Below are 16,801 nucleotides of genomic sequence, written 5' to 3' on the forward strand. Positions count from 1 at the left end.
TAATTTAATAATGCAAAATGCATGTATTGATTGACTGATGACATATTCACATACAACTTTTTTCTCATATCCACAACTCAACAATGGGTAAATCCAGAGGAGTGACTATGATCATCATATGAAGACTATATTAATATTTCCAAGGTTTGTTCCAATTCATTTCTTTTATACTCCAAAACATCTTCATTATGTTGTTTGATGAGATAAAGTCACAGGAAAAAACATGGTTCCCAAGGTCAGCCCGACTTTCAGCCAGTTAGGTTTGACACTGGGCTGCTCTGAGAGGTGAAACTTGGACCACGTTGAAGAGCAGCTCGGGAGTAGAGTGGGGGGACCACGAGCCACAAACTCAGTACCAAGGACAGTGCCATCGTGTCCTGTCTGACTTCTTATTCTTAACATATAAAAACATTCTGCAAGTTGTGACCCTCTTTTATCTTCCGACATCTGTGACATCTTTTCCTCCTGTCTTCCATGAACTGAGCTGCCTACATTGCTTCCCAAGTACAGAGATTTTCCACTAAGCCAAGGAACCTGAGGTCAGTCTCCAGATCTGATATAGTGGAAGTTGAGAGACAACTCCTACAAGTTGGCCCCTGAGCTCCACACATCAGGCACTATGCTATACATCCCCCCATTAATATATATATATTTCCTTATATTTTTGGTTGTGAACCTAGCCTTCAACAGCTAAACCAGGCCGGGCGTTGGTGGCACACACCTTTAATCCCAGCACTTGGGAGGCAGAGGCAAGCGGATCTCTGTGAGTTAGAGGCCAGCCTGGCTACAGAGTGAGTTCCAGGAAAGGCACCAAAGCTACACGGAGAAACCCTGTCTCGAAAAACCAAAAACAAACAAACAAAAAAACAAAACAGCAAACAGCTAAGACATGAACTTCTGCCTATTAAAGCCACAGCATGGACAGCTGTTCCACAACTCAGCTCTCCATTATTGATGATAAACTAAGCAACTTGAGCCAAGTGCTGAGTGGCCTTTCCTTGCATCAGTAAAATGATAGCAGGGTGACTACCTTGATTAGTCATTGTGAGAGAGTCAAAAGCTCTAGTTCCAGACAGGCAGCGAGGGGTTAAGAAATGCCAGCACTGTAAGAACAAGTGCCCGGCTGGAGAATGGCCCAGCACTTAAAGTCACTTGTTGCTCTTATAGAGGATCAGGTTTTATTCCTAGCTCCCACATGGTGGTTTGCAACCACCTGGGACCTGAGTGGTTTTAGATGATTGTGAGACGCCATGTGGATGTTAGGAACCAAACCCAGGTCCTCCACAAGAACAAGTGCTCTTAACTACTGAACAAACTTTGCAGCCCCTCCTATAATGAGTTCCAGGAAAGGCACCAAAGCTACACGGAGAAACCCTGTCTCGGGGGGGAAAAAAAAAAAAGGCTTCCATTCCCTCCTGCAATCCACTCCAATATGGTTTCTACCAACCCTTGACACTACAGTGCAAAACTTGGATTATACCAGATTCCTATTTTCCTAAACCTTGTCTTAGCTCATTTCTTTCTTTACTTATTAGCAGTATCTGTCATTATGACCCAGTGAACATCACACAGGGATGTGCACACCCCTATGTTGAAGAGTCTCTGCTGAAAATCTTCCATGCCTGAGCACATAGAGATACTTCTTTCTAACTCCATCTCCCTAGAAGATCCCACTGGAGGAAAAGACATTGCTCTCCAGCCACCTAACAGCCTGCTTGTTTAATAGTCTCCAGGAATACAGTCTTTCAAGGCTCCTAACGAAAGTAAAGTTGGAAGCTTGTTTTGGCTCCTTGCAATTCAGATGGTATGTGCTTAAAATGTTCTCTCTGGAGCAGATGGCCAGAAGGGTCTAGTTTTCTGAGATGCTGGAGATGCAGTCTAGGGTCTTACCATGGGAAACAAGCACTCTACCCCTTACCTACATCCACAGCCCTTCATGCTAAGATGGATCAGGTCCTGAGGGCACTGGCCTGGTGAACTAGTTACTGTAAGAGCAGATGGCTATAAAGCAGACAGACAGCACCATGTGCTTGTCCACAAACCTTTCTTGCCCTCTGCTCTTCTGCCATGGATGACACAACACAGATGCCTCAACACTTGTGGGTCCCAATCTCAGAAATAGAAGAAAATTGTTTTTTCTTTTTGAGTTGAGGCTGGTAGAACCCAGGCCCTAAACATACTAGGTATGTGCATCACCACCGAATTATGTATAGCCCAACCCCTAATATTTTGTTTTTGTTTGTTTGTTTTTGTAGACAGGGTTTCTCTGTGTAACAGCTCTGGCTTTCCTAGAACTCATTCTGTAGACCAGGCTGTCCTCGAACCACCTGCCTCTGCCTCCAAAGTGCTGGGATTAAAGGTGTGCACCATCATTGCCCAGCAATTTTGTTTTTTAAGATGGGGGTCTTACTTTGTTGCTCAGGCTGGTCTTGAACTCCTGGCTAAAGTAACTATATGTATGGCCCACCACGCTCAGCTAAAAGCCGTGTGTGTGTGTGTGTGTGTGTGTGTGTGTGTGTGTGTGTGTGTGTTGCTAGAGACTGCACCAGGGTTTTACATTCACTAGGTGAGCATTCCATCACTTAGCTGCATTCCAATCTTCTTTTCTTTATAAATTAACCAGTTTGTGGTATCCTGTCATGGTAAATAAAACAGACTAGCAGAGCCAGTTACATGTCCTCAGCCAAAATGGTAGAGAACATGAGGCTAGAGAGATGGTTAAGCGCACTGGCTGTTCTTACAGAGGACCTGGACTTCAATTCTTAGCACACATGTTGGTTCACAACCATTTCTAACTCTAGTTCCAGGGGGATCAGATGCCCCCTCTTCTGACCTCTGTGTCACCAGGCACATACATGGTGGACATACATACATGCAGGTGAAGTAAAAATCTTAAAAAAATTTTTTTTTGGACAAGAACTGTCAGCTGATTGGTTTATTCAAAATAATTTTGGCGAACAATGATTAGAGGTCTAAACTTCCTAAGAGTTAAGGGGATTAAGTGCAGTTTCTGAAGCTTACTGCACACTATTCGGTGCTGTCATCTCTAAATACAAGCCTTTTGAGCATGCTGCCTCAGTTGCCTCCATGCCATTTCCATTTCTGTCATTCCTGTCTCCCATTCCCCCTCCTGTGATTCCAGCAGTGTCTGTCATTGTGAACGGACATTTCCTCTCCCAACTGCCTTGTCCCAAATAAACACACAGAGGCTTATATGAATTATAAATGCTTGGCCAATAGCTCAGGCTTATTACTAACTAGCTCTTACATTTTAAGTTAACCCATATTCCTTATTTATACTCTACTATGTAGTAGTATCTTTATTAGCATGTCACATTCATCTCCTGCTGTCTCTGCATCTGGCTGGCAATTCCAGGCTCTGCCCTTCTCCTTCCCATCATTCTTAGTTTGGTTGCCCAGCCTATACTTCCTGCCTGGCTCTGGCCAAGCAGCGTTTTATTAAACCAATTTGAGTGACAAATCTTTATAGTACAAGAGGATTATTCCACAGCATGTCACTCCAGTTTGCATTGTATGATTATCAGGCTAGAGAGATGGTTCAGCAGTTAAGAATGCTTCCTGCAGCTGGGTGGTGATGGCACACACCTTTAATCTCAGCACTCAGGAGGTGGAGGCATATGGATTTCTATAAGTTTGAGGCCAGCCTGGTCTACAGACCGAGTTCCAAGACAGCCAGAGACAAACAGAAAAACCCTGTCTCAAAAAAAAAAAAAACAAATACGACAGGCGGTGGTGGTGCATGCCTTTAATCCCAGCACTCGGGAGGCAGAGGTAGGCGGATCTCTGTGAGTTCGAGGCCAGCCTGGTCTCCAAAGCGAGTTCCAGGAAAGGTGCAAAGCTACACAGAGAAACCCTGTTTCAAAAAAAACCCAAATACACACACACACACACACATTTGCAGATAAGATGTGTGGCAATAAAACAGAGAAGCAGATGTTGTACACCCTGTGCTGCCCCTGTCACTTGGCAGGTGGCTCTGGCAAACAGTCTCACCTTAGGCAGACACTGGCCATCTGACCCATATCCTGCACAAGCAGACATCCTTCTGTGCTCAGTTGATATTATCCACTCCCTTTTCAGCTCTTCTATGCGTTTTCAAGTTTGTTTCAATGCCTCTGAGTTCCGTGGAAGCCAGCGTCTGAACTTCGGTTTCTCCTTCCTCTCGCTGCTTTGAGTGATTGCCACAAGAAGAGAGAGATGACTTCACTTCTGTCTCCACACTGGAAGTGCACATTAGCTTGAACCAAACTGCTACTGCATGAGCTTGTGCTGGCTTGATTTCTGAATGTCAGACCCCATCTTACACTCATAAACCACCCCTCAATGACTTCAGGAAAAACCAAGGGATACCTGCTGTGTGTTTCTCACAAACCGTGCCCCCCTTACCAAACAGAGCCTTCCCTATTCTCCCTGCTGCTCACTACCAGGGGGAGCTGCTTCAGAGATCCTAACTCAAACTCAGAGCGGGATCCCACCGTTGCCAGGGCGTTACCTCCAAGACTGAATTCCACACTGTCATTTTGCCTGCCAATCTGCAAACTACACGAAGCCATTTCCAAAAGAATTGCTATATTAGAAACAAAATATCAGGCCTGAAAATTGAGTTCACGTAACTAAAGTGGAACACATGGAACTTAGCCACACAGCCCAAACCAAAGACAGAAAGCTCACAACCCACAGCTCCGGTTCCACCGGCGATCAGCCTCTTTTATTACACAGACTCCTTCTTAGTATTACTAACACTGTGAGGCTTTCTTGTCTGGAATGTTGTTCTTGGCCCATTGCTTCTCAACCAGGAGTGGCTTTGGCTCCTTCCCCTGGGTACATTTGGCAATGTCTGGGGACATTTGTGGTTGGTCATGGTTGAGAGGTACTGTTGGAATATAGTGGGCAGAGGCAGAGGCCACTGATGAACACCATCCCACACCTAAGAGACTCACAACAGAGTGATCTGATCCTAGATGTCAGTCCTGTGCAGCCTGAGAAGCCAGCCATAGGCCTAGGGAAGATGAGAGCCTGTCCTAGGAGCCCTGAATGTTACCAATACATATTTATCACAGAGTGTGTAGGTACCTCTATCATTCAGAATCTGGCACTAAGGCCTGGGACTGTGCAGCCAATCAGCTTGAAGATGTGCTGCTGTGACCAGGGAAGTCCCCCATCTTTTGCTCTATGTCCTTGAAATAGTCAGTATGAATAAGTGTCATGAAGATCTGTGGGATGTGCCACCACATGTGTTAGAGAGAAACGCTGCTGTGAGATTCCAGGGGAGGGTGGCAAAGGCTTTCCATTCTGTGTAGCCTCTCTCACCAGATGGGTCATGGATTCCAGTATACTGGACTAAAAGGCCAGCATTCATACAGAGGAATGCCCCAAAGGGACGGCTGGGAGAGAACAGAGAAGACCAGTTTTTTAAAAGGTCACACCAGGCTGCAGAGATGCTCAGTGGTTCAGGGCGCTTGCCAGTCTTGCGCAGGACATCAGTTCAGTTCTCAGCACCCACATTAGATGGCTCATAACTTTTTGTAACTCCAGCTCCAGGGCATCTGATGCCCTCTTCTGGTCTCCTGGGGCACTTGTGCTCATGTGCCCATACTTCCACGACGTCCCCATATACACATAGTCTAAAAACGAGAGAGAATAGATAGGACATAATTTAAAAAACAGAGAGACTGGATAGGCTCTTCTCAAATGGACTGACGACATGTACCCACAGGTTGAAAAATCACTGCAAATCCCAATTAGAATAAAAACAAAGAAAACCACACTGAAGCCAGGTAAGGTGTTTCCATCCCAGCACTCAGGAGCAGACTCTTCAGAAGTGGCACCCCATCATCTTGTCATAGCCTTCGCTAGGGTGAATTACTACCTCCAGCCCATATTTAAGAAGAAGAGACTGTAGGGTGTGAACACCAAGAGGGAAGAGTTGGGAGTGGTCTCAGAGACTGCCTACCACAGGGAAGCTGGTTAGTAACCAGAGATGTCAGCGGGAACACAAAGTAACACTACTACTGGGGGCAACACTTGGGAATTTTTCTTGCTTGCTTGCTTGGTATTTTTAGAGATCTCTGTAATTCAGGATAGACTTAGATTTACCATCCTCCTGCCTCAGCCTCCTGAGTGCTGTAATTACAGGCATGTGCCACAAGGCCCAGCTTCAATTTGGTGCTTTCTAAGTTGAAGATATACTTATGACCTTGGTGTTTGCAATATTATCTGCAGCAGCTCTGAGCATGAAGCATCCAGTGCCCTTCAGTCATGCAGAAGAAAAGGGTTAAGTGTCCGTACAGTACGTATGATCTTAGAACAGAAGTGAGAGGAATTACATGCAGCATGACCGTCATAAGCATGATCTTCAGTGGGAAAGAAACAAATACATCCTATGGTTGACCTCCACTGTCAAGTAGCCTTGGACTGTCTGGGAGACGCTCCTGGGGCACTTCTAGGAGGGCACTTCCAGAGAACTTTAACTGAGGAGCAAACCCTTGTCCCAAGTGTGGGTCCCCAGTCCTAGACTGACTGAAAAAGAGAAAGTGAGCTCTGAGCCAGCGTTACTCTTTTCTGCTCTCCTCTGGTCTCTGTGGTCACCTGCGCATGCGTGGCACACATACAAACAAGCAGGCATACACATACACACATAAGAGCAATTTTTCATTAAAAATCAAGCAAACAAAAAAGATCTGTTGCATAATAATGGACATTGTTTCTGCTGGCATTTTCTTTATTCCTGTAATTTTTTCTTTGTTTTATCAATGAAGAGACAATTCTTCAAACTCAAAGTTAAAGAATTATACATATACGTATTATATGTATACTATATAATTATGTATATATGCATATTTTTAAGACAGTCCTATTATATATCTAATGATACATAGTGGCCTTAATCTCATTAGATAGCCTAGGCTGACTTTTAACTCCAGGTAGTTCTCCTGCTTTAGTCTCCCAAGTACTGAGATCAGATGTGTGCCACCATACCCAGCTGGACTCCCCCCCCCCCCCACCAACACACACACAACTGAAAATTAAGCCCAGAACTTCCCAGGCTTATGCTCCAGTCCGACTTGAGAACTTTTGGTGGGAGTCATATTCTTTCAGGATTGACCAAGTGAATGGAAAACCATATTTATTAAAATGTCTGAGCCAGGCATGACAGCACACATGTAATCCCAACATTCAGGAACAGACTTGAGGTCGGGCTGGACTATGCAGTGAGTGGCTGTGGGCGCTACCTCACCGCCCTACTGTGCTGTCCTTCCTGTCAGGATAGTATCCCTCCTTAAACCATACACCAAGACAAACCCTCCCACATTGGGCTGTTTATATGAAGTATTTGTCATAGCAGTGAGAAAAATAACTTCACAAAGCATGTCAACCTAATGTATGTATGGTCTTTGAGCTGGGCATGGTGGCACACGCCTTCAATCCCAGCACTTGAGAGGCAGAGTTAGGAAGATCTCTGTGAGTTTGAGGCCAGCCGGGTCTACATATTGCATTCCAGACCAGCCAGAGCTCCATAGTGAAACACTATCTCAAACAAACAAACAAACAAACAAACAAACAAAACCCCCTAAACAACAACAACAACAAAGATATAGTCTTTCTCAGTACTCCATTAGGTTAGGTAAACCATAAAGAAAAGCAGCTGTGTGACTAGCACTGAGGTGGAGAAGGTGACTTCCAGGGCAGTGACCTCCTGAGCAGTCTAGCTGGGGACAGCTGGGGTCCTGGCACATATCTGGTTCTGACATGAGCGTGGCATTCTGTGTACCGTCTATATGTGCACCATGCTTTGTCTGCCTAACATGCGAGGGCGCACAAAGCAGATGCAGTGTGTTCTGGCCAGTGTCTGTGTCTGGGCCTCCCTCGGGTGGGATATTCACAGCGTCCTCTTGCCGACCTCAGCCCTGGACACTGTCAGACAGTGGATGGAAAATATGGCAAAGGGAATCACAAACCCCACCATTTCCAGCAGGGTTTGCCTCGAGGGGCTGAGGCCTCTCTCCCCGTAAGAGACTCAACCTCTCACTGATCACACCATGGCAGAGCAGGGAGAGGTGGGGTAGGGGTGGGCTGAGTGGCTGGTGTCAAGAGTGCTTGTTTGCAGGGCAGTTACTGGGACTCATTCTCAGAAACCACCAGCCTTCCCCATGTGGCTTTCCTGAGAAGACACGAGAACCCTCTCCAACGCCCCCACCCCCGACTTCAATGAAAAGGTCAAGGGAATTTTCCTTCTCTTTAAATGCAACGACTCTTTCTTGGGCCCAGAAAGAATTATTTATCAGGGGCTCACGGTACTCCGAGTGCCTTTACAGGGCCCAGCTGGTTGCTCTGAGGCACAACAGACAACTTTCTTCCTGAAAGCTCAATTTATAGGCCAACTTCAAAGCCTGGGTCCTCAGAGCAGGGCGCCAGCCTCCAGTTTGGGGACTGACATCAAAGGGACTACACAGGTTGATGTGATGTCAGGTGGACAGCCGCGGGGCTTCAGGAGCAGTCCTCCAAGGGGCCTCCCTGTCCTCGGCACCTGGAGGGCTCAGGGAGGAAGCTCCATTGTGGCCAGGTTCCTTGAATCCTAGCTTCAAAGGCCTTGGGCTGCTGGAGGTGAGTGCCTGAGATGGCGGAGGGTGAGAGCAGACCAGGGCAGAGGGGTAGCAGAGGACCCCCAAAGCTGCGCTTCTTGGCCAGCCTTTAAGAGGGACAGAGTTTAAATATGGGGGAACCACCTCAAGCCTGCCGCTCACAGAGAGGATCGGACACAAGGGCAGAAGTGGCTGGTGATGTGCCGAAAGCTCCCCAGCCAGGGACCATGCATCCCGGTGACCTCACGTGGGCTCCGGATGACCCAGGTGGAGCAGACATTGCTAGTTCCATTTTTCAAATGAGGGAACTGAAGGGAGGAAGGGGTGACTTGCTGATTCCATACTTGCTGCTTTTGCCGCTGCTCAGGGAATTAGGGCTGCTTCCTGGGAGCTCAGACACACACCAGACAAGTGTCCCTGGCAATGGGATGTCATCATTCAGTCACGGAACAATGATTTTTGTGTGTGTGTGATTGTTGTGGACACTAGGATAATAAGGAAATAAGTCCATGTCCCAACTCTCATACAGCTTATGGATTTTAAATTTTATTACTATTGTTTTTGTGTGTACATGGACATGCATATGCATGCCATAGTGACCATGTGGAGGACAGGGTACATCTTTGTGGAATTGGTTCTCTCCTCCCCTCTTTATGAAATCCAGGGATTGAACTCAGGATTGTGTGGCAAGTGACTGTTTCTGCTGACCCATCTCACTGGCCTCCTGGCTTATGTTCTTACAGAGAAAAAGATGTTTGATACATGGTATATTCCTATAACTTAGGTGTATAGAGACAATTGTAAACATGTATGTATACATACACATATATTTAAGGGTTTGAGTTTGTATTTACTTTTATTTATGTGTATGGTTTTTGCCTAGTGTATATGTATGGGATTCAGTGCCCATGAAGGCCAGAAGAGAGCACCAGATCCTCCGGAATATGAGTTATAGATCCAGTCCTGTGGATGCTGGCGACTGAACTCTGGTCCTCTGGAAGAACAACCAATGATCTTAACCACTGCACCATCTCTCCAGCCCCATTTACATTTTTTCTTAGTGTTTCCTATGGGATCAAGAACTATTTACAAGCTGCTGCTGGTGGTGGTGGTGGTGGTGGCGGCAGCGGCGGCGGCGGCGGCGGCGGCGGCGGCGGCGGCGGCGGCGGCGCACACCTTTAATCCCAGCACTTGGGAGACAGAGGCAGGCAGAGCTCTGTGAGTTCCAAGACAGCCTGATCTACAAGATGAGTTGCAGGACAGCAGAGGGCTGTTACACAGTAAAATTCTGTCTCAAAAAAAAAAAAACCAAAAACAACAAAAAACCCCACGCTGCTCCCTCTCCACCCCCCCACCCACCCCCACACACAAAAAAAGCCATTTTCAGCTGGGTGTGGTGGTACACCCATTCAATTCTAGCACTCTGGAGACAGAGGCAAGTGTTCTTTAAGTTTGAGGCCAGCCTGGTCTACATAGCAAGCTCCTGGCCAGCTAAGGCTACATATTAACACATTATCTCAGGGCTGGGGAGATGGCTCAGTGGTTAAGAGCACTGGCTACTCTTGAAGAAAACAGGGTTCAATTCCCAGCATCCACATGGCAGCTCACAACTGTGTATAACTCCAGGGAATTCAGCACCCTCAAACAGACATCTATGCAGGCAAAACACCAATTCACAGAAATAAAATTAAATACATTAAAAAAAAAAAAAGATGCTTTCAAACCAACCAAGAGCCTTTTGTTGTTGTTTGTTTTTGTTTTTCAAGACAGGGTTTCTCTGTATAGCCTTGGCTGTTCTGGAACTCACTCTGTAGTTCATCCAGGCTGGCCTTGAACTCACAGAGATCTGCCTGCCTCTGCCTTCCGAGTGCTGGGGTTAAAGGTGTGTGCCGCCATGCCTGGAGGTCCTAGAACCATTTGCAATGCACTCTCATTTCATCCTTACAATAACTTGACTGTGGGGCAAACCAGCAGGCACCTTACTTTATAAGCAGATGGGGAGTAACAGGCTCCACGAGACAGGGCTGGCAAGGCAGAACTGGGTTCTGGGTAGGCTGTCTCCCACATGGCCCTTCCACCTTACATGAGAGTTGACCAACCATGGCCCAAGTGTGGCCAGCAGGTGAGGTGGTGTGATCCTACTTGGAGACAATGCCTCTGCTTGATGCAGCTCAGACAGCCAGACACCCCAAGGCTTCCTGGTCCCAGGAATGTCTGTCAGGGAAGCCAGTATTGCAGGACATTTGATCACACTGTGACCCCCAAGACTGTGTTATTTACTAGAAAAACCTGTTTCTAGTTGTAGGGTGGCTCAGCCCTAGCACACACCTTTAATCCAAGAGCTTTCTGCTTGAATATTGTAAACAGGATTACATAAAGTCAACCATAGGTCAAGAGGCGGGAGTAAGCAAGCAGCTGACAGGAAGTGAACATAGGATTGTTAAGGAAAAAACCATAGCAAGTAAGGGGGAGTCAGGAGAACCGAGAGAGATGCACACATAGTAAGGAGAAGGGAGGGACATTCAGTCTGAGGAGGCTGGTTAGAGATGGCGTAGGAGGAGGAGAAGGTTCCTGGGTGCTTTCTCTGCCTCTCTGAGATAGCAGGTTTTCACCCCAACATCTGGCGCCTGAGTCTCTATTGGTAAAATAGAATGATTGAGATTTTGTTAAAAACAACAGGCCTGTAGTGGGTTTGTTAAAAACCATCAGCCTGCGCTGGGCCAAGTCTTGGTGATTAGAATTGGAGGAATGCCTTGCTATAATTTTTTTCATTAAAAGTTTTATTTAGGGGGGCTGGAGAGATGGCTCAGAGGTTAAGAGCACTGGCTGCTCTTCCGGTCCTGAGTTCAATTCCCAGCAACCACATGGTGGCTCATAACCATTTACAATGAGATCCGGCGCCCTCTTCTGGCCTGCAGGCACACATGCATGCAGAACATTGTATACATAATAAATAAATTAATCTTTTTTTAGAAAAAGCTTTATTTAGGGACTGAAGAAATGGCTTAATGGTTAAGAGCATTTGCTTAACAGAACCTAGGTTCAGATCCTAGCACTCACTCCAGTTCCCAGGGAGCTGTTGCTCTCTACAAGCACCAGGCATGCACATGGTTTGTATACATACATGTAGGCTCATACATATACATACAAAATAAATCTTGTAAGAAGTGTGTGTGGGTACACATGAGTGGAGGTTGGCGAACAGCTTAGGGGAATCAGACTACGTGGGTCCGGGTCAGTAGTCAGGCTTGGCTAGAAACCCCTTTAACTTCTGAGCCAGTTGCTCTGATCCGTCTGTCAAGTGTAACAATGTATCGGACACATCACGAATGGTAGCAGGTAGAGCCAGTGAGATGGCTCAGCAGCTTCCCACCAAGCACAACCAACTCGGTTTGATCCCTGGGACCCACATAATAGGAGGAGAGAAGTAACATCTAAAGGTGTCCTCTGACATCTACGCACACGCTAGGGCATGAGTGCCTCCCTGCCCCCCCCCCCCAAATAAATTAATGAATATATTTTTTAAATGGTAACAAGCATCATGAGTAATAAAAATCTAGCAAAAGAGTCTAACTGGATGCTAGTGGAATGAAGTTTGACCTCGGAGCATCAGAAGTAGGCAAGTTTCTGGGAGGTGGGGAGAGGTGCTGGAGGGTAACCATGACTGGTCATCCCCAGGCCCCCTCTGACATGTCCTCCTCCCAAGTGAAAGCTCCATAAGTGAAGAAGCCCTTTATAGCCTTGCTTCACTTCCCAGCTCCCTAGGGGCTCACCCTGACCCTTCTCCGTCTCTGAAAGGAGTCCCAGGACCAGCCCTCCTGGAATAGTGAGATGTGGGCAAGCAGGAGGCAGAGCGGACGCGGTCACCTGCCTGCTTGTTTCCCTCTTGCCTTAGGAGCAGTCAGCAAGCATCTGTGGCAAGCGAGGAAGCGTCTTCCAGACCCCCACAGGCTGGCGAGTGAGACAGGCGGGATGGGGAGAGATGGGAGCATACACAGCGGAAGTTCTCCAGTGGGCAGGTGCGCACTAGTCTTTTGTGTCACCGTGACCAGATACCCAAGGAAGACAACTAAAGAGTCAAGGGATTGCTTTTGGCTCACTGTTTCAAAGGTTTTAGTCTATTGCTTTTGGCTCCACAGATTCTGAGATCGCGGATATTGGAGCAGAACATTTGGTAGTGGAAGAAGCATGTGGTAGAGGCCACTCAGCTCGCGCCAGCCAGGAAACAGAGAGGAAGGGACTCGGAACAAGTTATAATCCAAAGGCACATCAGTGGCCTGCTTCCAGCTGGGCTCTACCTCCTAAGGCATCCAACAACTCTCTAAACAGCGCCACCTGCTGGTAAACAAGCACTCAACACAGGCGCCCACAGAACACACTTCCTATGCAAATCACAGAACACACGTTTCCAGACCACCTCTCATGTCCCCTGAGACAGTTTCACTATATAGCCAAGAACGTGAAAGCCAAGAAAACAAGTGTGTTGATGAATTGAGGTGTTAGAGGCTAGCTAGCAGGACAAGGCATTTGGGGACAGGCGCTGGACTGAAGTGTGTATGGCTCCTGCCTTCATGGGTAGAGACAGGAACAAAGGGCCAAGCTTTGCAGGGATTCGGACCTTACAGCGACTCCCCATGGCCACTGTCTTTGAAGTAGTAATTTTGCCCAGAGGACTTTGCAGAGATGCTGGCCCCCCCACATTCTTTAAGTGTAGGGAGGGCTGGTCTTATCGGCTCCTCTGGGGTGATTCTGCCTCTGAGCCTAAACACTGGGTCTAGGAAGAAAATACTTTTGAGAGTCAAAAGCCTCCAGAGTCAAACAGAAACTCAGACCAACAAGGAGCCAGGAACTTGGTCAGAAGGAGCCATGAAGAGGGGAGGAGAGGGGGCCTGGAGAGGTGGTACAGTGTAAGAGCGTTGGCTGTTCTCCAAAGGAGCTGGGTTTGACTCCCGGTACCCACACAACAGCTCCCGACTGTAACTCCTATTCCAGGGGATCCAATGTCCTCTTCTGGCCTCTTCCAGCACTGCGCACATGTGGTACATACCCACACAAGCGAGACAACCATACACATAACATAATAGTATTATTATTATTAATTTAAAAGGGAAGGCATGAGTCTGAAGTGGACCAAGAGTCTCTTAACTATATTTGAGAAGAATGAGGCCACTAGATGGTTCTTGGGACCAGGGCTGGAATGACACAAGAGATTCACACAAATAGCAAAACGCCCAAGACCCTAATCCATGAAGGATTAAGATGTAATTCAGAGCTCAGGAGAGCCCCTATGACAGACTGAAGAGGTCTGCCTAGGGCTGGGGGACATTGGCAAGGTGTGGTCACTCACACTAGGACCTCAGCTAAGGGACTTTGCCTGCCTAGTTCCTTCTCAGCTTCCTAAGAATGTGGGACAGTGAGCAGCTGGGCAGCACACAGGCCTCCTCCATGGAAGAGCTGAGATCGCTCTCCTGGGGCTGAGCTGGACTCATGTATTCAGAAAGGTCCCATCTAGGGTCTATGCTGTTCCCCAACCTGAGCTTACCCTCTCTGCAAAGCCTGGCTCTCCCACGCAGCAGGGTTGGTCCACACCCTGCACCCCCAGCTCTGCCCACACTCCCAGCCTCCTCCTCCAGGCTCATCTGCATTTAGCATGCCTTGTTGGGCTGTGGCAAAGAATACTCAACAGATTCATATTAAAAATGCCCTTTAAAATTCAAAAGCTTTGAACTAAAGAAATACCTCGAGAAGTTCTCGTGGAAAGTTCAGTCCCGTTGATTCAATTCACTACACTTAGATGCACCTTTTCAAATAATAGGGAAAAAATGTAACAGGGTCAGGCCCAATCAATATGCTTGTTCAAACAGAATTGCGGGGACTCTGATGTGCGTACATTTTGTGCTCTGCCTTTGTACACCGCCACTCGCTCTGAAGAAAGGTTTCCTTTGCTTGGGGAGCAATAAAAGTGGTCGCCTTTTGAGCGCAGGCGGCAAAGTGACGGCATGTTGGCCGCGCTGGGAGGGGCTGCCATTTTTTCATGTCTCCCCTCGCCTAGTCCCTTTGTTCTTTTCAGAACAACCTGAAGTCCCTCGCAAAGCCCCCATGTGATAGACACCGATCCTGAAGCAGAGGGCTCCCAGCATCAGCCTGCCACGTCTCAGAAATGTGATTTTATGGATTAGACAAATAATTTGCTGTGTCGTTCCCACCCTTGGTGAGAACACAAAAGGACTTAGCACCGGGTACTGTGCTGCTACTGTGGGGAACTCCTGGAGCCCACAACAGGCTCCTGGCTGGCTGGGCCAGAGTCTGTATCCACTACTGTAATCCTCCTTCACACACCCTGACCGGGGGATCTGCAGGGCCCTGGAGAACAGGCGGGAAGACACTCTGACCTTCGGCTACCACCTAAAGTAGCCAGGAAAACTCTGCAAGAACCCTGTCCATGTGAAGGCAACCAAGGCCTTCTCCCTCAGTCCAGCATACCTACTTCACAAACCGTATATAAAGTGTTTTTATTTAGATGACACCTTGGATATGGTAAAAAAAAATGCAGGCAGTTCTGGAAGGTCAAGTGAGGATTAGCAGATTTTATATCCAGTTTCTATTTGACAGTCCATCTTTACATTTCCTTGTTGGTTCCGGCCATGATTAGACAAGATAGCCTGGGCCTCAGCTGGGGCCCAAGTTACAGTCAGAGTTAAGAGGTGAGCAGGGCTGGTGGCTTAATATGTAAAGGCTCTTGCTGCCAAGCCTGATGACCTGAGTTCGATTCCCTGGGGCCCATATAGTAGGAGTGTTAAATCTCATAAATCATCCTCTGACTTCCACATGCAAGTCACAGAACATGTGCACCTACATTCACACACATAAAATAAATGAATGCAAAAGAAAGGTAATTAGTGAATAGACACAAGAACACGTTCACATCCCCCACTATTTACCACTCTGCTAAGGCCCTGGGGCCTGTAAGGATATACATTTTGAAATGCTGAGCCACTCAGTTCTTAATCATGGGGTGCATGTACCTAGTCAGTCAGTCTACAAATAGCCCCATCTTTTTACAATTTTTTTTGCATTTGCACAAGTACTGTTTGTATGTACTTGTGTGTAGGTGCACATGCATGTGTTGAGGGTAGAGGATAATGTCCAGTCTCTTCCTCAGTTGCTTAGATTTACTTATGAGTACATATATGCACTGCTTGTGTGTTTAGTGTCCATGGAGGTCAGAAAAGGGCATCAGATACCCTGGAATTAGAGTTGCAGAGGTTTGTGAGCCACACAGGGGTCTGGGAAGCAAACCGGGTCCTCTGCAAGAGCCAGTGTTCTTGACCCCTACACCATCTCTCTAGCTCCTTCTGCCTTACTGTTGGAGACAGCATCCCTCACTGAATCTGGAGCGAGGCTGGTTAGTCAGTGAGCTCAGGGATCCTCCTGGCTCCGTCTTCCAGGGCTGGGATTAACAGGTGCATGCCACCAACCCTGCTTTTTTCAAACTTGGCTTATAGCAACAGAACTCAGCTCCTCATTCTTCTGTAGAAAATACTGTCCTGACCCAGCCATCTCCCCAGCCCCAAGATGATCTCACCTTACTTCAGGCAGTCAGCTCTCTCAAAGGGTTGAGAGGCATCAGGCCACACTGCCACCTACACAGACACTGCCATCCTGGGACTTTTTTTTTTTTTTGAGTGCTTTGCACTGAGTTTGGCTGAAGCCATAACTCTCCTAGAACAGTGTATACCTCCCTCCCTGATGGAAGCCTAGGAACAGCAGCCACATTCCCTCACACACAGGGCTATAGCAGTGAAACACAAACCAAGACCAACAGTCCGAACCTGCTGATGTGGTTCTGCTGAGAAACCACCTACAGACGGCTTCCCTGTGGGGTGGGCATCGACTGTGGGGCTTTTGTCCTTTTCAGGCGACTGCATTCAGTCACAGAATCGTCTCCTCCTGGCTTTAATCTGTTATGTGACATTTCCAGCTAATGTTTAAAACTAGAAGAGTATTTTTTATTTTTAAATTCAAAATGATCAGTGGCTAAAATAGCAGTTCTCCCCTCTGCCCATCCAGAATGCCTCGGAATCCACTTTTCCCAGTTTAAATACTTGGAAGGCTTCTCCAAACCTCCAACACACTCCTTGGCCATGCAGAGACTTGGAAACCGCACACATCCCTAAACCAAACTGGCCCCTAGCCTT

This window comes from Peromyscus maniculatus, chromosome 1, assembly GCF_049852395.1.
Source record: "Peromyscus maniculatus bairdii isolate BWxNUB_F1_BW_parent chromosome 1, HU_Pman_BW_mat_3.1, whole genome shotgun sequence".
Taxonomy (NCBI): domain Eukaryota; kingdom Metazoa; phylum Chordata; class Mammalia; order Rodentia; family Cricetidae; genus Peromyscus; species Peromyscus maniculatus.